We start from the raw sequence: 23,125 nt of genomic DNA on the forward strand, positions 1-23,125 counted from the left end.
ACTTCTTTTTTTTTAACATCTTTATTGGAGTATAATTTCTTTACAATGGTGTGTTACTTTCTGCTTTATAACAAGGATAGCTAGTGGGAAACAGCTTTACTTCTTAAATATGAAGGTAGATAGTATTCAAGTAAAAAACCAAGAACAATTAAAAATACATTCATATTGGAAACCAAATATGTTTATAGAATACTAATATATTAATTTAGTCAGAAGAATGTAGATTAGATTATAGACCATTCACAGTGGAAGCAAACTATGCTGTTTTTGGAGCTAGTGGTTGTCAGAAAGTTTTCTGTGGCTCTTTGATGTCCTACCAAGGCTTCATAGTGTGCACCAGTTTTGATGAATATGTGAAGCTTACTATTGCTAAAGTTGAGTATATATTCTGTTATATGACAATATCTGATGAGCTAAAACGTGAGCGATGAGGCATAGGAGCCAGATACTTGAAAATGTGTTTATTAGAACGTATGATCTCTCTGCCCCATGAGCATAGGCTGTAATTTGGTCAGTGAAATAAAGATTTTAACTTAAACTCTGTCACAGCGAAAGATAATCAAGCTTAATAAATAGACAACTGGAGATGCTTTTATAGACACCAGGAGTTATTGTTGTATTGTAGTAAGGACAGTATTTTAGTTATTCCTGACATTTTTGTGTGGTTTTAATCCCTTTATTGCTTTAAGTTTGTCACCAGAACTATAGTATACTAAAGTGCACTGATAAACAAAAGCAAAAACAGTTTGAGAAATACAGGCTACGGTGGGGAATGTGTGTGTGTGTTGTGCTGATATATCAAGTTGTAAATTTTTTTATGAATATGAAGAATTTAAAATATATTTTATTGTTGTTGAGTATATGGTAAGTAAAGCAGAATTATTTTTTAAAATTTTGTTACTATTGATTTTTCCAACAGACACAGAAATGTTATTAAGGTATATTCATTACAAATTAGTTGTAGAATGATGGCCAGTAGCAGGCTTAGACTATCAAAAGTACACACTTAATAACCAGAACATACCTCTTGCAAGCAGTATATTTTCTAGTGACTCAAAGAAGTTATTTTGCTAAAAGTTAGACGATAAATGGGTGTTTTATTATAATTCATGAGTCATGATTCATAATTACTTATCAATAGTGCTTTAACATATATGTTTCCAAGCTAAAATAATTGAGGCAATTCAGGGATAGAATTCTGCCCTTAGTCACCCATTCTTCTCTGTGTTATATCAAGGATTAAGTAATATTTGGAAAAAAAAATTATATGGCGCTGTGGCACTCTTTGTATCAACTCTGTGAAAGTGGATAGTCTTCTATTGATACTAGGTGTTTCATTTTTCTATATAAATTTCTTCACAATTCATTGACTATTAACGCACGTTTCTGCCTTTAACATGGAACATTGAAAAAGTGCACTTCAAAAAATATCATCTCAAACTTACTACATATCAATGACCACTAAAAGTTTAATCGGTTTAAATACTATGTATGAGAGGTTGTTTCAAGGATGAGTACTTCTCCATGTTGTCTAAATGTCAGTCATTTGTTTACACATTCACATTTTTGCCATATCCAACTACCACTCATGCCTAATATACTTATTCAGAATGGCTCAGTTTATTTATATGAATGTATTTTAAAAGGGAATTTATGTCACCACTGCAAATGGATCATGGAATTAATTTACTAGATAAAAAGTAACATAAAAATGAACATGATAAATATAAAACACTGTTACTTTACTTAAAATAAATGTAGGACTTCCCTGGTGGCCGAGTAGTTAAGAATCCACCTGCCAATGCAGGGGACACAGGTTCAAGCCCTGGTCTGGGAAGATCCCACATGCCATGGAGCAACTAAGCCCGTGCACCACAACTACTGAGCCTGCGCTCTAGAGCCCGCGAGCCACAACTACTGAGCCCGTGTGCCACAACTACGGAAGCCTGCACACCTAGAGCCCATGCTCCGCAACAAGAGAAGCCACTGCAATGAGAAGCCTGCGCACCGCAATGAAGAGTAGCCCCCGCTCACCACAACTAGAGAAAGCCCGTGTGCAGCAACGAAGACCCAACGCAGCCAAAAATAAGTAAATAAATAATAATAAATAAATGTAAAAATAAATTTCATAGGAATAAAAAATATACTCAAGCTATAAAATTAAGTACCTGAAAATATGTACCTCACTGGGAAGAATGCAGTTATTTATGATCAGTCAGTAGTAAGTGAGATATTCCATCTGATGTGCTTAGATTAAGAACCAAATATAATCTATTCAATATAGGCTATTTGCCTTTTTTGTTTGTTGTTAAGCAGTGTTGAGAATCATATGTGTATGTCGTTGAATAAGACAAAGAAATTAACTGCCTTCTCTAATGTTATTAGATGCTTAGAATTAATTCCTGAACAAACTTAGACCCTTTTGATTTAAGAACCCATCCAAAGTGATCTTCAGAATCCTTTTTCTACATGTGTCAGGAATGTTAGGAAATGTCAGCAAAATAAGGGGAAAACGTAGCTCACCTGTTCAGCACTACCATTTAGTTCGGAAATATACTAAGAAATTTTAGTATTACTTTTATCAAGTATTTCAGAAATCTCTTTTATCAAGTATTTCAGAAATCTCTTTTAATGTTCAAAATCTGTTTAGTGATTTTTTTTTCTGGGGAATTATCCAAACAAGAAAATGATCCAAATTCTCAGAGTCAAGTGAATTCCTAAGGCAGATAGTTTTTCCTCCTCACATATTATTTTCATTTTCTTCAACAATTGATCTCCCAAATGATAACTGTATGTATGGTTGTGCAGCATAGGGCCTATATTTCCAGGCCTTCTTTGTAGCGAGATTTTCTATTTGTTCTGCTCAATGGGATCAGTGTAGGAAAAAAATAGTGTTTGGGCTTCCCTGGTGGCGCAGTGGTTGAGAGTCCACCTGCCAATGCAGGGGACACGGGTTCGTGCCCCGGTCCGGGAAGATCCCACATGCTGCGGAGCGGCTGGGCCCGTGAGCCATGGCCACTGAGCCTTGTGCGTCCGGAGCCGGTGCTCCGCAACGGGAGAGGCCACAGCAGTGAGAGGCCCGCGGGCTGGAAAAAAAAAAAAAAATAGTGTTTAACTTCCAGGAAATATACTTAAAGAGGGGAGAAATGTTCTTCTCCTATCTTTTTTCTCCTTCCTTCTGGCTGGAAGGCAGATGTGATAGTTTGAGCTAAACTAGCTATCTTGGACTATGAGATGGAAACCATGATTCAAAGATGGCAGATCATTAAGAAAAAGAGTGTATATATCTCTCATTTATAATCATGGAGTTCACACTAACAGTTTCTGCTTTCATTTATACATGAGTAAAGAAAGCGTTTATTTTTAGTCAATATTATTTTGGTGTTTTCTGTCACTAAAATTAAGTCAAACTTAACCTTAAGAGGAACTCATTTTAAAATTATTTTCTACACATAGTTGTGTTCTTGGAATGTTGATATTAATTTGCCTTAAAGGGTAAAGTTAGATTTTACAAATGACCAAATTATATCTGAAATATATGCTTATGTCAAGGACTATACCTTTTATGTGAGTGGTCATATAGATTAAAGATTTCATCTAAAAAATCATAAAGACCGGGCTTCCCTGGTGGCGCAATGGTTGAGAGTCCGCCTGCCGATGCAGGGGATGCGGGTTTGTGCCCCAGTCCGGGAGGATCCCACATGCCATGGAGCAGCTGAGCCCGTGAGCCATGGCCACTGGGCCTGCACGTCCGGAGCCTGTGCTCCGCAACGGGGGAGGCCACAGCAGTGAGAGGAAAATCATAAAGACCTTCTTACAACTTGAATAGGTACAGCAGAACATTTTCCATGGAAAACCAAAGAACTTCAGTATGAAAAAAATATTTGTTCACTCTTACTTATGTACTGAGAAATTTCTTTTAACTCTTCATGCAGAGTTTACATTGTGAGAGTTTCTTGCATGTACAATAAGGAGTAGATTTTTGTAGATTCAGATGCAAGATCTTAAATACATAGGACTGATCCTAACAGTGGTTTTACAATGAATACCGCTTGATCAATAAATCACTCCCAGGCTATTCTATTGTTTGTTATGATACTATCAACACAATAATTTACTGATATTCTGGGTATAACCAAGATGGAATATGGTGTCATTCAGGAAAAAAATAGTATTGAATGAGATAAAATAATATTCTTAGAGTTCCATGGCCACAGGGACTTTCTCTCAGTCTTTCTCTTTAGGTTCCAGCATGCTAAAATTTTGCTCTGGCTCATTCTCTCTAATCAGATGCAGTAATAAAGCAACCTGTTCAGTGACTTAAAGCAAAGAGTTTAATTCTTTCTCACTCTACATGTCTATCGTGTCATTTTCAGTTGGAACCAAGGATAACAGTGTAACCTTTATCTGGGACACTTATGTTCTCTTGGCAGAGTAAAAGAGATAAATGGCAAACCACAAACTGGTATTAAAACTTTACTCAGAAGTGACACACTTCACTTTCACACTCATTTTATTTACCAAAGCAAAGTACGTGGACGGTCCTGAATTCAGTGACATAGGGAAATATAATTCTCCCCCCAAATCAGTATTGTAAATATGGAAGAACGTATTAAAAAATCTAGCCTGTGATTTAATCATTCTGTTTAACAAGGGGAAGTTTCTAGTCATATCTTCTTGACAACATGATAACTGAATCTCTGGGTAAATACACTAATGATATTTGCTAGGATGGGAGTCATTAACTAGGGAAAGTTCTTAATGGGGTGCCCCTGGCTAAAGATGGCTTATAGTAAATAAAAACAGAATCTATGGATTTATGAGGTATGGCTTCTTGGAAAATATCACATGAGCTGGTGGTAAATTGGAGATAATTCATAAACAAAACGTTCACTGATGTTTGGGATAATAATGTATGTACCTCACTTAGACATCTTATCTATTCTTGGCCAAGAGTGCATGTTCAATGTGGGAAGGAAGGACCTGGGAGCTGCTCAGCATGTCCCAGAACTCTCTCTGCTTTATCTGAGTCGCTTGATTATTTGTATCCTTGAAATAATTATAGAGCTTGATACTGGGTACAGTGTCTGACTCACTTGAGTTTGATTTCACAATTCAGTTCTTTGTGTTACTTAACAAACCATATGGCCAAGCTTGTGAGAAGGGGAAGCAAACATTTTGAACAATAATGTAATCTACCATGCTTATTATGTTTATTGATATATTTAGGTTTATTATTGGTCTCTTATTCTGTGTTCTTTAAAATTCCTTTTCTTTTTGTTTTCTGTTTTTTTTTTTCTATTTGATCAATGATGATCTTCTTTATTCCTGTTCATAGTCTTTATTACTTTGGGATTTACTTTTTATTTCTGGTTTTTCAGTAATTCCACTTAAAATTTTAGTATGCTTCCTTGACAAGACAAAATATAAGTGTAATCAATTTCTTTCTTTATCTTAGACTATTTGAACTCTGGTATCTCCACTCTAGTTTTTGTTTTTTTACGTCAACATTTTTCAGGGGGTTTGTTTTATAACAACTTGTTTTATAACAACTCTCTCCCTCAAATTTAGTCATAGGTAATCCTTATTTAATTTTCTAATTCAAGTTATTTTTCCTGAAACATATTCTTTAATTTTTTAGCAACAAGAATTTCTGAGTAGTTAACTCATTCTTTGTATCACTGAAAAATATTATTAATTAATCCTTAATCTTAACTGATAACTTTTATAGTTGTAGAATATTTAGGTTGGCTGTTATTATCCCTCAGTCTTTTAAAAGTTATTCAATTGTCTTTGGACTCTATTCTTGCTAATATGATTGTGCTTTCAATTTGATTGTTGTTTCATTGTACATAATCTGTGTCTGTCTGTCTGTCTCTTTCTAGCTTTGAGTGTGATCCTTCAACATCAGTGGTCAGTATGCTCCTCTTTATTCCTGATAATTTTCCTTGCTCTGAAGTCTGCTTTGTTTGAGATGAATATAGCTACTCTGGCTTTTGTTTGTTTAGTGTTAGCATGGTGTACCTTTTTCTTTCCCTTGGCTTTTAATCTATCTGTGTGTTTATATTTTAACTGGGTTTCTAGTGGATAGTCTTTCCTTTTTTAGTGTATTTAGACCATTGATGTTTAAAGTGATCATTGATATAGTTGGATTAATATCTGTCATACTTGTTACTGTTTTCTGTTTAGTTGCCTTTTGTTCCTTTTTTTCTATTCTTTTTCTGTCTTCTCTGAATTTAATAAACATTTTTTATGATTCCATTTTATTTCCTCTCTTACATATCAATTATCTTCTTTTAAAACTTGTTTTAATCATTGCCCTCAACTTTGCAATATACATTTACAACTAACCCAAGTCCTCTTTTAAATAATGCCATTTGACATCACTCTCATTCATTTCACTTATCCATTAGCTGTAATCACAGAATACATTGTGGCTATTTTAAGTGTGAATAAATTGTTCTCTAGTAGATCAGTTAAGAAAATAAGAAAAAGAATATATTTTATCTTACCTTTATTTGTTTCTTCTCTAACTATCCTCCTCTTCTGGTCTGATAATTACAAAATAATTGCCATTTCTGTTTCTTCAAACTGTGTTTTTTGTCTTTTAGTATGCCTAGTTTCTTTTTTTTTTTTTTTAAAGAAATCTGGACATGATGTACTGGGAAAAAGGAACTGAAATAAATAGGCTTTTAGTTTAAAGTTTTATGTTTATCACTCCAGGAGTTGCCATATCTTTCTTCTTTTTTCCTTTGCCTCTGCTTTCGCCTCCTCTGCATCCTCCTCTTTTTTTCCTCCCCCTCCGCCTCCATATTCTTCTGCTTTTGCTTTTGTTGCTCTCATTTTGGATTCTTAAATTGCACACTAAGTTCTTTTGTTTTCATTCTTTTTTATTTTTTGATAAATGTATTTAAGAGTATGAAGTTTCTGTTATGCACTGCTTTGACTCACAAATTTGGTTGGTAGTTATTTTATTGTCACTTAATTTAAAATATTTTTTATTTTTTATACTATTTTATGTGTAAAATAGATTTATTTGTGTTATGTCCTTTAGCTTCCAGGATTTTTTAAACTTTCTTTTGTTATATTTTTATTGTTTGTTTTAAATTTTATTACACTGCATAATGTTGATTCATTCTAGTTATTATGGCTCCTATGATGGCCTTTATACATAGCTGACTTCTGTGAATGTTTCATGTGTTCTCAAATGTGACCTTTCTTCTCTGCAACATATATGATATCTATATTTATGTGCAGTATATATGTTGCATATATATGACATATATAGTATATGTTGCATATATATGTATATATTATATATGCATCATATATAATCTCCATAAAAGATATATATGGGTGTATATTGTTTATTTCTCATGGCATTTGCTTTCTAAATCTCTACTTATTCCTTATCTCCTTGCTTATTTGTATCACTTTGCTTGTGTTTCTTTTCATTTGACCAGCAGGGTTTCAGGTGCATGTGAAATATCCAACTAAAATTATAGATCTGTCTATTTTTCTATTTCTGTTAATGTGTTTAAATAGTACAAGGCTGTAATGTTGGTTGCATATGTATTTATGATTTGGTATCTTCTTGAATTACTGTTCCTTCTTTTCTAGTAAATAGACTTTTATATTTTTCATTTTACAATATGTTTTTATTGATATGACAGTTCTCATTTATACTATTACATTTCTCCACATGGACACATCACATCTGCCTTTTGTTTTCTCAGGTGTTTTTAAAAATAGTTTTTATGTTAAATTTAGTATATCAAATTCCCTCTAGTTTTATTTTTTTACAGGATTGGACTTAGAGAAGGTAGAAAGAACTCCATGCAATTTTTTCAGCCTAATAAGTATTAGAAGAGAATAATTCAATAATTCTCTTTTCATTTATATGATCCATTTTACAACCTATCATGCATTTTTTTCCCAAAATTTCAGTGACACTAAATGCATTAGTCAGAGTTCTCCAGAGAAACAGAACCAGTAGGATATATCTATAAATCTACATCTACATCTATATCTTTCATATGAGAGAGAGAGAATATGAGAATTATATATATAAGATACTGGTTTGTTTATTATAAGGCATTGTAAAGAGATTTGTTATAAAGTATTGGCTCATGAAATTATGGAGGCTGACAAGTCCCATGATCTGCAATCTGCCAGCTGGAGACTCAGAAAGGCTGGTGATATAGTTTATTTATTAGGAACCATTGGAAGAGTAGAGAAACTATCCAGACCAAAAATTGGCTTTCTATCCATCTGTAGACACATTTGATATTCTCAATTCTCAAACCTCTGGGATAGGTATTAAGGTTGCCCATACCATAAGAGTGGTATACAATTTGGAACCTTTGGGGCTGGTTCAGATTGTTGAATTTATGCTAGGTGATTTGCACATATTTTCTCACGTAATGAGAAATGAGCATGTATTATTAACCCTGCATGTTTGCTGAGGAAGCTGAAACTTGGGAATGTTAAGGCCTTGCTCAGGTTTTTAGATAGAAGTTTGCCCCAGCATTTCTTCTTTCCACCATGCCTCCCCTTGTGCATTTGTGAGCACTTTAAGAATTAGTAGAAGGTTTTGCTTTCATCTAATGAAAACATAATGTAAACATGTGATAATTAATACTGACAGTTCTTTGGTAAAACAGGGTCATCTTTTGTACTGAAGTCACGTTTATTTCAATTATTCCTTGCCTTTTCTACTGCACTCACTGTTCTATGCATTCATATATCTAAATTCCTAAAGCAATCAATCTGTACTTGTTCCAAACTATTTCTTTGCCACTCATTTCTTATTCCTCAAATTTCATTTCCACCTCCAGTGATTTCCTCAAATAGTGACCTTTTCTTCATCCTTGCCCTGCTTGACTTTTCTGTAACATTAACTTATTGATCATCCACTCCTGTTTTTAGCTGCCTTTATTTGCATGACCCTGAATAGTTCCTATAATTGTCAAATGTGCTTTTGATCACTGACCATCCATGCATTCCCTCCACATTATTTGGTGTGACTTCACTGACCCCACTCTCTCCAGTCATCTCCTCATTTTAAGTAGAACTCCCAAAGCTTAATCTTAAACCAGAAACTCTTCTCTCTTTTCTATGTGCTTCAGTTACGTTGTCACTTAAGTGGTATTCATTGAGTCATTGCTGTGTAGAAACTCTATTGCTGTCGTAATAAATTACTACAAGTTTAGGTGCTTAAAGCAACACACATAATTATCTAAGAGTTCTGTAGGTCAGAAGTGTAGGCACAAAGTAGTTAAGTTGGTTCTTTGTTCTTGGCTTCATGAAATCACTGTGTCAACAGGACTGCATTTTTTCCTGGAAGCTCTGTGTTGAACCTTTTTCCAAGCTTGACTTAACATATCGTCAGAATTCAGTTCCAAGCAGTTGTAGTACTGAGGTTCCCATTTCCCTGCTAGCTGTTAACCAGGGATCATTTTCAGCTTTTAGAGATGTCTTCCATTCCTTGGAACATGGCCTCCATTCTCTATATGCAAAGTCAGCGACAATGGGTTGAGTCATTCTCATGCTTCAAATCTCTCCGACTTTACCTTTGCCTCATCTCTCCTTTGCCTCTCTCTTAAGTTGCATCTTTCTGTGACTGACTCTTCTGACTCATGTGATAAAACTGGGCCCGCCTGAGTAATCCAGGATATTTTTCTTATCTTAAACTGAATTGATAGTAATTTTAATTCCATCTGCAAAATCTCTTCACCACAGTACCTAGATTACTATTTCATTAAATATCCAGGCATCAGGAATCTTTGGGTGGAGGGCATTTTTAGAAATCTGACCAAAGCAGCTACATACATCTTTAACTCAACACTCAAATATTTTCAGTTTTTAATAGAATATTTCCATTTGAGTATTGTCTCAAAAGTCCATATTTCCAAGGCAAACTAACTATCTTTCTTGTAAAATTGGCTCTTTCTTTTTTTTTTAACTGGTTTCCCATTCTGCCAACACAACCATTGTGAGATACAGTCTCTCAGACTCTGGAAGTAGAATTAATTTTTCCTTTTTCATTTTTTTCCTTCTTTCTGACATCTCAATCTCATGAACCAGAACTAGCTAATTCTTTCTCTATGATAGCTCTCAGCTTAGCCCCATCTTTATGCAGGATATCATTCTTTCTCATGTTATCATTGATTGCCTAAATGAATTTAGTGCAAATGCTGTCATCAAAGCTCAATCTATTATCATATGCTGGCAAATAAAAACGTCCTTAAATAGTTACTGTTTAAAACTTGGGAACATTAGCACAAAGTTGATCTTAACAGCCATAATACTTAACCACGTTTTTAATTTGCCTGAACACATACATCCTTGTACTTATTTCCTTTTGAAAATCTGACCCAGTGTCTTTTAAGTTACTGATGAGATTTATTTGCCTTCTAAAATTGTCTTTTTCCATTATTCTACTAAATAAATAAATAAATGTTGTTCCTTCTGAAAGATGACCCTAAAGTCTCTAAAGATAGTAGAATCTTAGTCTTCCCTTGAATTGGACTAAACATTGATTAATTCAATGTAAACTATACATATTTAATTATTTCTATGAAACAAGTACTAATTTAGGACTAGGTATAGGATAGTGAATGTCCCAGTTCTTGTGGAGATTATAGTCAATCAAAGGAGACAAATGGTAAAATGACTTTCAAGTATTAACAAACAAACCAAACCAAAACAAAAACACACACATGACTTTTTAGGCTGTAAGAGCAGAGACTGGATTTTATTCTTTGTGTGATAAGAAGTAACAAGGGGGGATGTTACTAAAAAATAATAATAATATAAGAATGAGTAAATATATGAGGAAGTATCTAGGTATAAAAATATTTCCAAAGATGGGCTATGTATTCCCAGAAAACATGCTTCTGATTTGTTATAACAGAGTATTGATATAGAGAGGTGAAAAAGCAAGAGAAAGCATGGCTTTAGGCAAGATGTTAGTAGTTTGGTGGTATCACCTCAGAACCCAGGGTCTAATCCTCTGCTCACCCAAAGTGATTGCAAACTGAAGGTTTGACTGAGGTCAATGACACTAACTTGTGATCAATTAGAATTCTAGCTTATTAATTCATCATGATAAATGTGTTTCACTTGAGAACCAAGGAATACCAAAGGCCACTTCCATGCAGAGGGGAAATCAAACCAAGATTTAAATTGTGCAAACTGATGCAGTGAGCAAATTATAGGTATAAATGGAATTAAATGTATTCAGGAAGCAGTTTGATATTTTTAAATGGCTGAAGGTGCTGTGCTATTCATTTTTCTATTTATACAGTCACAATTGTATCTTCTACATTGATCCCTGGAATATTCACAATTGAAGCCCTGAACTACTATATTAGAAGTCTTACTATTCTGAAACTGCCGTGCTGTGAGGAAGCCAAGCCACAAAAATACTACATGCACATCTTCTGAACAGCTAACAGTTCCTGTTAGCCCAGGTTAATGCCAGATATGGAAATGAATGAGCTGCAAATGGTTCTAGGCCCACTAAGTTTCTCACAGTTTTAGAGTCTCTCTGGTTGAGATCTCATCTACCATAGTGCAAAAAAAATATACTTCTGCTATGCCCTATTTGAGTTCCTGAGCCACAGGATCTGTGAATATAACGGGTTGTTTCAAGCCATTATGTTTTGGAATAATTTGGTATATAATGAAAGTTAGGGAAAAAGGTGTAATAAGGATTGTTTAAATTTTTTTTTCATGAATCATAGGGACTATGTTATGGCAAAAGGAGATGCATTTTCATACTGACTTGTGTTTATAAAGACATCTACCAAATAAAGAGAATAGAGTAAAATGCTTGTATAATTCATTAGAAATCTCTTTATCAAAAATATTTTATTATAACTGCTTTTGCCTTGAATATCTTGCATAATTATCTCATATTTCTTTTATTTTCAGAATACCTAGTACAGGGCATGGCACGTGGTAGAAGCTCAGTACATATTTGAGTATTCTTTTTTTAAATTGGCTTTTCCATTCATGTGGTGAATGCCACAAAATAGAGCCAGAAATTGAAAGGTAAAGCTTACAGAAAAATGGTTTCTACATTTGGAAATTATTAAGATACCTCTTTAATGGAGTAGATAATTTTTTCAGGTATTAACTAAGGTATCATCTACATCTCTCCCCATTACAAAAGTGTCACTGAGCTATAATTACACTGATTTTCCATCTTTGTTTGAAAAAAGCCTTATACTATCTGAAAGGAGATCAACTGTGAGCATACTAATCTAATTTGCAATCAGAATAAAGAGAAAACATTTCTGAGTACTTAATATTAGGACAAAAGCAAATTTTACTTTTAAGTTCAATTGAATTTATATGCAAGGTTAATATGCAGTAAGGAGAAAGATGGTTCAGTCCCTTTGAATATTGTATGTGATTTTCCTTTGACAGTATTCTTTAAACTATATCATGCTCATTCGTTAAGGTATATTAGCTGTACTGTAAGTATTGTTGGCAGGCTTATTCTAAGGCAACAGCAACCTTAATTAAGAAACTCTTGATCAGACTCCTAGTTAATATTTGAATCATCTTGAAACTATTCTAAGTAGTTCTCTTTTTCTTTTTCATGAATAACTGTGACTATGTTACAGAAGAAGCAAGTGAGTAGGTTAAAATGGGGAAGATGTTGCTTTTATTGTGTCTATGGATAAGTTAAAACTGTGATAGTCAATTAATTGGTCAAACACATTATTCTTGGTCATTCAACTTCCAAGTTGATGCCTGCAATTAGTGACGCTTTACCTATGTCTAATAAGGTTAGTCAGGGTTGTAAATCAAGTAAAAGTGGAGTTGGGCAGAAAACCTCCTTATCCCTTCTTGTTTACTATAAGATAAATAGTAGATATCAATCAACTCGCTATTACACACCTGGCATCATACCCCAAGAGAGTCAACTTTTGATTGTTGTAGTGACAACATGATGAATCTCAGTATGAAATGTCAGTCACACCTCATTACTTTATCTCATCCTTTTGCCCAGCTTTTTGAAGGCAGTCTTTCCTCTAGACGCATTTGCTGTTTTGACAGCTTACATTCATGCCGACATTTGAGGACTACTCTTTCCTCTCCTCTTAGAAATAGCACTTATGCCATAAAGCATGTGGCAAATTACTTTTTTGAATTGCTACTACTATCTCATTTAAGTGTTTGTATCAGATCTTGATATTTTTCAAAGAACTTTGGAAGCTTTCTCTCTCACACAGACACACAAATATTCCTTCACATTTCACTTAAGCAATACTCTGAGAGAAAAGTAAACTGTTTCCCTGTTTAAAGTTTTGGTAAAATGTGCTTAAATTAATTCTGCAGTGCTGGTGAAAAGGAAAAATAAAAACACAGAAACAAGGGCTTTGATTTAGCATATTCTTTTAGTGTTGAAGAATAATTTGCAATTAAGCATCTTAAAAGAAACTAATTCTGCTAAGCACTGTTATCAAGAATGATTCTCATTAATTGCCAACAGCACTCTAGATTTAAACCCTTTCTGCTAGAATGAACAAAAGACTGTGAGTATTAAAAAAAAAAAAAAAGGGATGCATGCAATCTGTCCTGAAATATCTTTCACTTGTTTACATGGATTTTAAAAGGTAAGGAAATGGAAGAGAGTTTACTGAAAAGGCTGCAAAATTGCCTCACTCTGCTGGTAATAACTATGTTTATTGCAATCGTAATATAAGTTGCACTTGCTTAAAAAATTAGTCATTCACCTGTGGATCTTATCTGAACTCACTGTGCCATGCTTGAATTCCTGGATTTATGAGAGTCATTTGAATGCATAGTATCTCATAAAACTATCACAACTAAAAATGCCCCCCCCGCTCAAAATTCTATTTTCTTTTCACAACTTTCATAGAATTCCTCTCTGTATTTATTATGTTAATCCATAGATCTATAATGAAAATAGAGAAATGGTTTTACTTAAAATATCAGCTTTTGGCATATTAAGAAAGTAATATTCAATAAGCCGAGTCCCCAACTATTTATACAGAGTTCCTTCTTTTCAGCACCATTCTTTTTTAGGAGATGGCAGTGGACCAAAAAAATAAAATGAAATGAAATGGGAGGTGGGGAGAGAGAGAGAGAGAGAGAAGGAGCAAATAGCAGTTAAGATTACAAATTTTGCTTGGTGAAAATGATGATGAGAATATGTTGTGTTAACTCAAATATTAGAGTTTTATTATGTTTTCTGGAAATAACCATAGGGTAATATTACTAGATGGCCTCAAATTAAATAATAAGTATCCTTTAAGGGGAAAAAGAAAACATTACTTGCATACATAACATTAGGATGGTAGCCCAAATTTTGAGAGACATAAGAAATATAATTGCCCTATATGATTCTGACTTCATAACTTTTGCAATACAAATCAGTTTAGTTACAAGAAAGATGTCTCAATTGTGTTGAGCTTTTAAAAACAACTTTAAAGTCAAAAATGGTATACTTCATGATCTTTTTCTATGTCTAGGAATATAATAGGTTTGTAGTAAATGTTCTAATATGAATATTATCAGAGGCTCAAAATATTTTTTAGAAGATCTCATGACTTCGTGCTTGATTAAACAGCATTAGGATTTAACTTCGCTTTCTTTGCTAAGCTCTCCCTGAGTTTTTATGTATTATAATTTTTAATTAGCCCAAATCATGTTGTAAACAACAGCTCCAGTGCATAATCCCTTCTCTTAACATACTTGTATGTCTTCAATCTGGTGGGAAGGCTTTCAGTGCCAGGTGGGAAACAAAGCTGTGTGTAAGCTTCTCCCACTGGCCCAGCAGCCACAGGCTCTGTTCAGGTGGCCAGGGAAGAAACACATTCTGTAAGGTGAAGGCCTGTCAAAAGCTTCTGAACTGCCTTTCCTCAGTTCATGTTTGAATGCACTCAGGGCTGCTTTACCCAGTGCAGTGCTTAAACAGTTCCATGATGCCATTCATTTATCATTAAGACAAGGATGGGTCTAATAGTTATATGGATATCTATTTTTATGAGGCAGGGAAAAGTTATGTATGTTTACTTAAATGATGAAAGTTAAGCCTCCTTAATTCACAATGATGTATTTCTTTACTAAGAAGTATAAGGCAAACTTGAATGAATATATCCCCAAGCCACACCCTCAATAAATTGGCATAGACAGTATTTTAAAACATACTAACTCTGTTATAATAGTTGTGGGGTATATAAATTGTAGTTGGAGAGTTCAAGATTTGTGAAGCGAGGGTATATTCATTAAGAGTTAATTACACTGAGATTGATTTGTTTGGAAAATTAATAAAATCTAATGATAGCTTTGTCCTAAAACTTTGAATATAAAATATGTTTTATGCTCTTTAATAAAATGAATTAGGCTAATAAAATGTGCACATAAATATTCTCATGGTAAAATTGCTCAGAATTTCCATGGTGTGCTTTCAATTTTACATGCACATAAGGCATTGTTGATTAATGCAAAGCATAAGCTCACTCTAGTCAATTTAGTATTTGAGGCAGTCTCTCCAGCTGATTCAAATGCCTCATAGCTGAGTCAATCAATTATGCATAAGATGACCATTAATATGATTAAATATCATCATTGTGCTGCAACTAATTTGGTCATTTCTTAAAAATAGGGCCTAAGTTAACTGTCAGTCATTTATAATGATGCCTTGCCTGTTATCTGTACTACTCGGTGACAGTGGTTCTGAACCAGGGATGATTTCACTCTCCTTACCCCCAGTGGTCATTTAAAAATGTCCGGAGAAATTTTTGTCACGTGGGATTTGTGGGGAGAGGGGTACTATTGGCATGTAGTGGCATATAGTGGGTAGTGGCATATAGTGCGTAGAAGCATATAGTGGGTAGAGGCCTGTGATTCACAGGACCACTCCTGACAACAAAGAATTATCCAGCCCAAAATATCAAGAGTGCCACTATTGAGAAACGGTGGCCCACAGCAAGCATTACTTTGTGGAAGGAAACCTGTTATTTACAGGGTGACTTTTCTGAATCTCCTTTTCATTATTTGCAAGATGAAGCTAGGAATTAACCCATAGGGTTTGGGCAAATTTTAGTAACAATTATAATAATCAATTCTTTGTTTCTTGTTGTGTCTCAAATATTCTAGGCATAGTCTCACATCAGAACATCAAGGGTTAACTTTTCCCTCTGTATGGAATGCACTTCTTACAGATTTTGTTAGGTCTTCCCTCCTCAGCCAATTCATGTTTTGTGCAAACATAACTGTCTTAAAGCGGCCTCCCGTGATTTGCTCATTGACAATTGTGATCTACCCCTCTTGCCTCCTACAGTCCCTGTCCTCTTTCCTCTTTTCTTACTTTTTCTCTATAGACCTCATTACCACCTGGGGAAAAATATGTTTTTTTCTTTTTAAATCCCAGCACTTAGCAACTTAGCACAGGACCTGGAATATACTTTTGCTTAAAATTCAATAAATTAAGGTACTGTGGAGTGCCTCCTCTATCAGGCATTGTATAGCACTAGGAAGGGAAAAAAAACCCTCCTTCTTCCTATGGAGCTTACATTTTAGTGGGGAGTCATAAAATAAACACTCCAATGTGGCTTCCAGCTCATCTACCTCTCTCTGCAAGACAGATTCTACAACATGGCATTCATGTTGTAGAATCTGTTGGAATCATTGCAGTAGTGTTCAATGGTTGATTAACTCTTCTTTCTAGAAACCCTCTCTTAGCTTCTATAAAACCAAACTTTTTTGTGGACACTCTTTCTCTTACTTTTCTGGACATTCCCTAGATGTACAAATTTCTGAAATCTGGCACTCATAATTAAATCTTACTACAGCACTTCATCTAATGATATCCAAGGTCAAGTTGGTATTGAAAGTCTACTGTATAATTGTATTCTTCCTAGCACAGACAAATGTAAAAACTATTACCTACCACATGTAGTATTTCATTTTTAAATTAAAAATACTTTGAGAGTAATGTCCTAAGGAAATAGATGTAAGAATATGACTATTTCACTTATTCATGCTATACATATTTTTTTATGTTGAAAAGATTTTCTTTAGAGCTCAGAAAATGATCAGCAGATGAACAGCATCTGAAAGCTTGTTGTATGTAAGATTCTCTGCTAAGTTATAGATGACCCACAAAAACAGTAACTTTGAGTACTGAATATATAATTCCTCTCTACTAATAATCTAGTTGAGAAAATTACATATACATACCTACTCATGCCTATCCAGCTAAATACACACATACATAGCACAAGTAAAGACAAAAGCAATACTATATATTAGCATGGTTTGTAACACTGCATTTGATATGTGCAATATGCATATGTATGTATCCGCATGCCAGTTAAGCATGCTTTATTAGAAAAAACATAGACGTTAGAATATAGATTTGAATCCCAGTTCACTTCCTGCTAACTGTGTGACTTAGGGCAAGTCTTTTAGCTTCTCTGAGTGTTGATTTTCTCATCTGTAAAATAATAATTCTTACTTTCAAGGGTTCAAAGATGAGAGACAAATTATGTTTGACATCTAGAAGATTCTGAAAAACTGTGGCTGCTATTTTTAGTATATAACATAAAAATACCTTACCACCCTGAACAGCATAGGAAGTATCAGTTTATAATTGCTTTATTTTTATAATTTGCTTGCTTTTTAATTAACTATCACTAGTTCATTCCCACACTAAGCTATGCAGAAAAACTGAAAACATTCCTTTAAACATAGCCAAATATGTTATTTACTCTATTATTTCCCTTTGTATTATTGGGGAGCTCTCTCCTTAAAGTCCTTTATGCTTCAATCTAGACTTGTTCTTAACAAGTCTCATCCTATGTTTTCTTTTGCCGTCACCCTGGGAATCCCTTCCACCTCTCTTCTGGGACTGAGACTTATGTTTTCTTGATCCCATGTTGTCTTGCTTTCTCAGTTTACCTTGTTTTAGTGGAACATGTTCACCAGTAGCTTTGTCAAAAGAGGGCAATGGAGACATACTTTTGGAGAGCTTGCAGTTCTGAAAATGCTTTAAAAAATTCACACAATTAATGCATAATGAGAATGTGAAGTATTGAATTCAATATTTTCATTCAGAATTTTTAAGACATTGATTGATTATCACTATTGGTCTTAAGATATCTGATGTGTTCTAGTTCTTATTCCTCTATGTATGATATATATTTTTTCTCTCCGAAAACTATTAGGGTCCTCTATTTATAGCTGAGACTTAAAATTACGGGATAATTTGTATTGGTGGATGGCTTTTATTATTGGTATTTTTCCCTTGGTCATTTTTCTCTCTTTCAAGTTCCCTTTTCTTGGAAATTTTATTAGAATAGTTGATCTCGTGATAATTAGTTTATCCTGTGATATTCCTAGTTTTTCTTTCCCATTTTCTTTGTTTAATCTTTTTTTCTGGATCATGTCATCAAATGTATCTTCCAAACATCTACTGATATTAAAAAATTAAGTAATTTTATGTTTAAGTACCAAGATCTTATCTTTTTTATGATTCTGTTTTTAAACCTTCCCTTCTTATCTCATGTGCACAGTATCTTCTCTCATCTCTTTAATAATATCAATTGTAGTTTGTTTTTGTTTTTTCCTTTTTGAGGTTGCTCTTCTTTCTGTATGGCTGTTTCCCTTGAGTTCATTTTCTTTTTCAGTTTCTTTTGGTCTCTGTCTTTCATATTGGAGCCTCCGTCAAATATTTGGTGACCCTCAGCTCTCTTTATGTTTAAGAGTGAAGTATTAAGGATACCCTCAATGTTAGGTGACTTTGTCAGCTGGTTGGCTTCTCTGTTCATTGATAGAGTCTCTCACCATCCAAATACTCTTGGCAGCCATTTTCTTGGAGACAACAAACATCAGCCTCTGAAGATCTTTTTTCTTGGGTCAGTTTCTTCTGAAAGAATCCTTTAATCTCCCTTTCGGGGTTATAAGCCTGGCTGCTAGCATCCTGATAACAACTAGGGTAAGATGGGCTCCCCATTCAACCGGTAGACTGTCACCTAATTCCCGTTTTTAGAATGGAAACTCATAAGCTATGGCTGATGTCTTTCATAACAGACACTAGAGTCTGTGGTTCAGTTTCTTCAAAGAATAAGCTTGCTGCTGCACAGTAGAAGTAACAGCATGCTGTGTGGATGGGGAGACTAAGTATGTGTAAATGATGATTTGGTGCATTTTGTTGCTTTCCTAGGCCACTGTATTTAAAATATACTACCTGAAACACACTGTTCAGAGAAACATTAAATAAAAGAAAAAGGAGAAAAAAGCATTTAGCAATATTCCCAAGGTAATGGGGCATGAAAGATTCTGGCTGGAGGCCTAAGACTGACGGCTGAACTGACGACTTCTCTAATCATTAATGCTACATGGCTATGGTGCCAGGATGCAATGATCTTTGGACCATTGATTAGAATTTTCCCCTTGGTTGGATTGAACTGAAAATAGAGATAATACAATAGCAACTCAATGATCTTATGAAATAAATAAATGATCCTATGCCAATGGGGAAAACAAACAGAACCTCTGAATAGTGAACAAAATGGGAAAATAAGCTCTCAAAATAAGCAATTTCAATGTATATTTCAAGAAAACATTTCTGTCACCAAACCAGATGTATAATCAATCACTGAGCTGAAGCTTTTTTAGAAGACTGAGCTCTTGATTGTATTATAAGGCTTGATTTTCTTTCTATTATGAGGGAAAGAAAAACTGGAGAGCCTCAGAAAATCTGCACTGCCTCTTGACACTGAGGAGAATAGCCAAAGTCAAGTCTCTGATCCCAAAGAAGAAAGATACTTTCACTATAAAGGTCATGGATTTGAAAATTTATTGTCTTCTTCTGTTGTGCTTAAAATTGTCAATCTAGCTGTTTTTTGCGTTGTTCGTTTGTTTTATTTTGTTTTTTATTGAGGACATGAATTTAACACTTAAACCTTTGCATTCATGTTAATTAATATGTCTCTTAGTAAGTCTTTAAGGTGGACCAAGTACAATTGTGATATTTTTATTATAGAGGAGGAGGCTAAGACAAGTGTAAGTAATTCACTCAAGATAGAGCTAGAAAAGAACCCTAGACATGTTTAGTATAGTTGTACAGTATTTTATGTAGTTTGATTTTGGAATAACTTTGGACATTAAAGTGATAGAATTTGCAATGAAAATACAAAATGAGCTCCCCTTCTAATTTCTTCCAGTGTAATCCCAGTACTGACTTCCTCTGTATGCCCAAGAGATGGCAAAACCTTATTGATAGGATATTAGAAGAGCTGTATTTAAAAGAAAGAAAGTTTTCTAGTTAAAGGTAAAAACACTGGATCATAAATGACCCTGAGATAGCATGCTTATGAGATCCCAGCAAAGGTTAATATTTAGGTATAAGAATTATGATTAGATTAGATTAGATTTATACCTGACACAATTTATGCCTAATCTAATAATTCAATTAGAATCATGTCCGAGAAGAAGCTACTCTAGGAGAACATTCAGATGTAACAAAGCTAAAGATTCTTATGGGAGAGAAACTCCAGTGGTATCGTGGCCATATGAACAATCTGGATATCTAGGGAAGATGTGTTTAGGGAAATGGTTTTCAGCTCCTCTAACATTATCACTGGTATTGCCCCATTTTCTTAAAATATTTTCTCTGTATTTGATTTCAAATACAAATGCAATTAATGCTCATCTGTTTCTGCTTCTTTTTGATTCGCTTGTTAAATAAAGCCGAGTTCTGATAATCCCTTTAATGTTTGTGACCAGCAATCAAAAAATAATGTGGGAGTGTTTTTGTTCATCCTGTTTCAGTTCATTTAGCTCTCCTATCAGCTCTTTAATTTGACATCTCATAAAGAAACGAATGAAATTCTTTATTCAGTTTCATTTACATTGTATATAAATGGAACTTTCCTTAGCTCCCATATTATTCATCCTATTAAGTCAATGATGAGGAAAGAAATTTATTTGTCTGGTAATTTAGTTTAGATACATATTGTTTGGGATTTTTATATGTGATAAATATTTTATATCAAAGCTTGTAGCTGTCTGTGGTTGGAGGATGCTACAGCTATCTGCACATCTGCAGAATGGTTCTCCCATCATTTGCCTCATTTTTCTCGCAACAGTGGTGTTGCCTATTGCAGGGGGTCACAAGTTAGATTTCTTAGGAAACAGACTCTGAGGCAGAGATTTGCAGGAAGTTTATTGTTCAGAATAGGGGACTAAAAGAAGCACTATTGAGCAGGGGAGCTCATTTGCTGGGCTGTCTTCTCTGAGTTATCTGAAATTAAGGAAAGGAGGAAAGCTTTTATGCCCTACAGTGGCCAGTCATTAAGATTCAGGCTGCCCCAGGAAGAGAAATTTACCCTGGGTGAGGTGTTCTTTTCGGCTGTGGCTGAACTCAGGTGAGAACTCTCAGCTTCTAATACTCCCAGTAGCTGGGAGAATGAATGTTTCAGTCTTGGTAGTGGGACAAAGAATCTGCATGGCTCACCAGAGCATGTGCTACCATCCATTCCTTGTGCTATGCAGCTCCATGTGCATCATGTAAGTTCTTGGAGAGTTCCTTCAGGATTTTGGTGTGCCACTTTTCCTGGGAAGCACACAGAAGGAAAAGTGATCAGATAAACTGCAGACCGTCTAGCTGCACCCCACTGCAGTTTGTTCTGAAGCTGCAAATGATAGTCTTTGTCTCCCTCCTCTATCACCCGTTATAGATTCCCCTCACTCTTTCTGCCGTCTCTGCTGATCTACATGTCTTAACTAGTGAGATGACACAGAATTTTACATTTATGGGATCGGAGCCACTGATCACTATGATCTGCTTAAGCCATGGCTGCTGCATTTGACTACTTATTGACAAAGTTGGGCAAGCATCATTGCAAGGGATCCCTTAGATGCCAAACATATTTTTCTTTGCCCTGCCTCCTGCTGATGGTCAGCATCAATTAACCTTTCTAAATGGCGACTCCTTTCCTTGCCTGGTGGCCTTTTGGCATGAAGATCTTGAGAAAAACATGTTGCAGCCATAGCTTAAAATATAATGGGAAACTCAGTGTCCTTTTGTGGAAGTGTTCACTCTCTGTAAACCTGGACCCCTAAGCAACCCACAGAACTCAGTTTCAGGGATGATAAGCAAAAATAACTCAAGTGGATCCCTAGAAGTGTTGGTAAATGGAGCCATTTGTATTTTTATTTCTTTGTTTCTGGACCCATGTATTCTACCTTAAAGGGGCACAACACCATGTTATAGGTCATTGATTTAGTGTGTTTACCACATTTTAGAACTATGTACTCTATCCTTTTAGGATATCATCTCTGAGGTGGTGTTTCAACTGTACTTTCCATAGAATGTTTCATTGTTCTACCAGGCCAGCAGCTTCTGGTTGATGTACTATGTGATGGAATCATTGGATTCTATGGTCAGTGGCTACCACCACATATCTTTTGCTATAGATTGCTCTTATGCAATATTATATGGGATCCTGTGTCAGTGGATAAAATACTGTGTAAATCCTTGAATAGTGATACCAGCTGAGGTCCTATGAGCATAATAGGCAAACCCTTACTTTGAATATGTGTGTGTTAATTTTAGTTAAGGTGAATAACTGCCCTGTACAGGTTGAAGGGGCCCAGTGGAATCAAACTGCCATCAAACTGCTGGTTGGACTCCTCAAAAGACGTTGCCATTTGCAGAGCTGAGCTTAAGTCTCTGTTGTTTGAAAACTGAACATCTGGTAGCAGCATTAGCTTGAATAAACTTCTGTGGTCCCCAGACTAGTGTAGTAGACCCAGGCAGAGCCTTTGTCCCTGTCACCATACTGTTCTGTTTATCTGTCCATTGCTCCATTCATGGTCAGATTATAGTCTGTCTGACATCAACTATCTGACTCCATCAGAGATCTTCACAATTGTTCCCAGGGATTTGTTCATATGCTTCTTCCTTGGACCTTCTTATGCCTGATCTACCAATACTTCTCCTTCTAAGCACTTGACTAAAGGACCAGATCATTATCCACTCCTCTAGGACACATAACAATTTTACCACAGGCTACTTCTCTTTCCACAAAGAGTAGATTATTCGGAGCACCACCCAAACTTCTTCCATTGAGAAAAT

General features: G+C 35.0%; 1 pseudogene; it reads right to left on the minus strand.

Moving 5' to 3' along the window:
- The window catches only part of LOC112408214 (akirin-1 pseudogene), a 118,172-nt pseudogene extending 99,175 nt beyond the window's left edge, over nucleotides 1-18,997 (minus strand).
- Between the last annotated feature and the right edge of the window lie 4,128 nt (nucleotides 18,998-23,125).

Source organism: Neophocaena asiaeorientalis, unplaced genomic scaffold, assembly GCF_003031525.2.
Source record: "Neophocaena asiaeorientalis asiaeorientalis breed wild unplaced genomic scaffold, Neophocaena_asiaeorientalis_V1.1 scaffold116, whole genome shotgun sequence".
In the NCBI taxonomy this organism is placed as follows: Eukaryota; Metazoa; Chordata; class Mammalia; order Artiodactyla; family Phocoenidae; genus Neophocaena; species Neophocaena asiaeorientalis.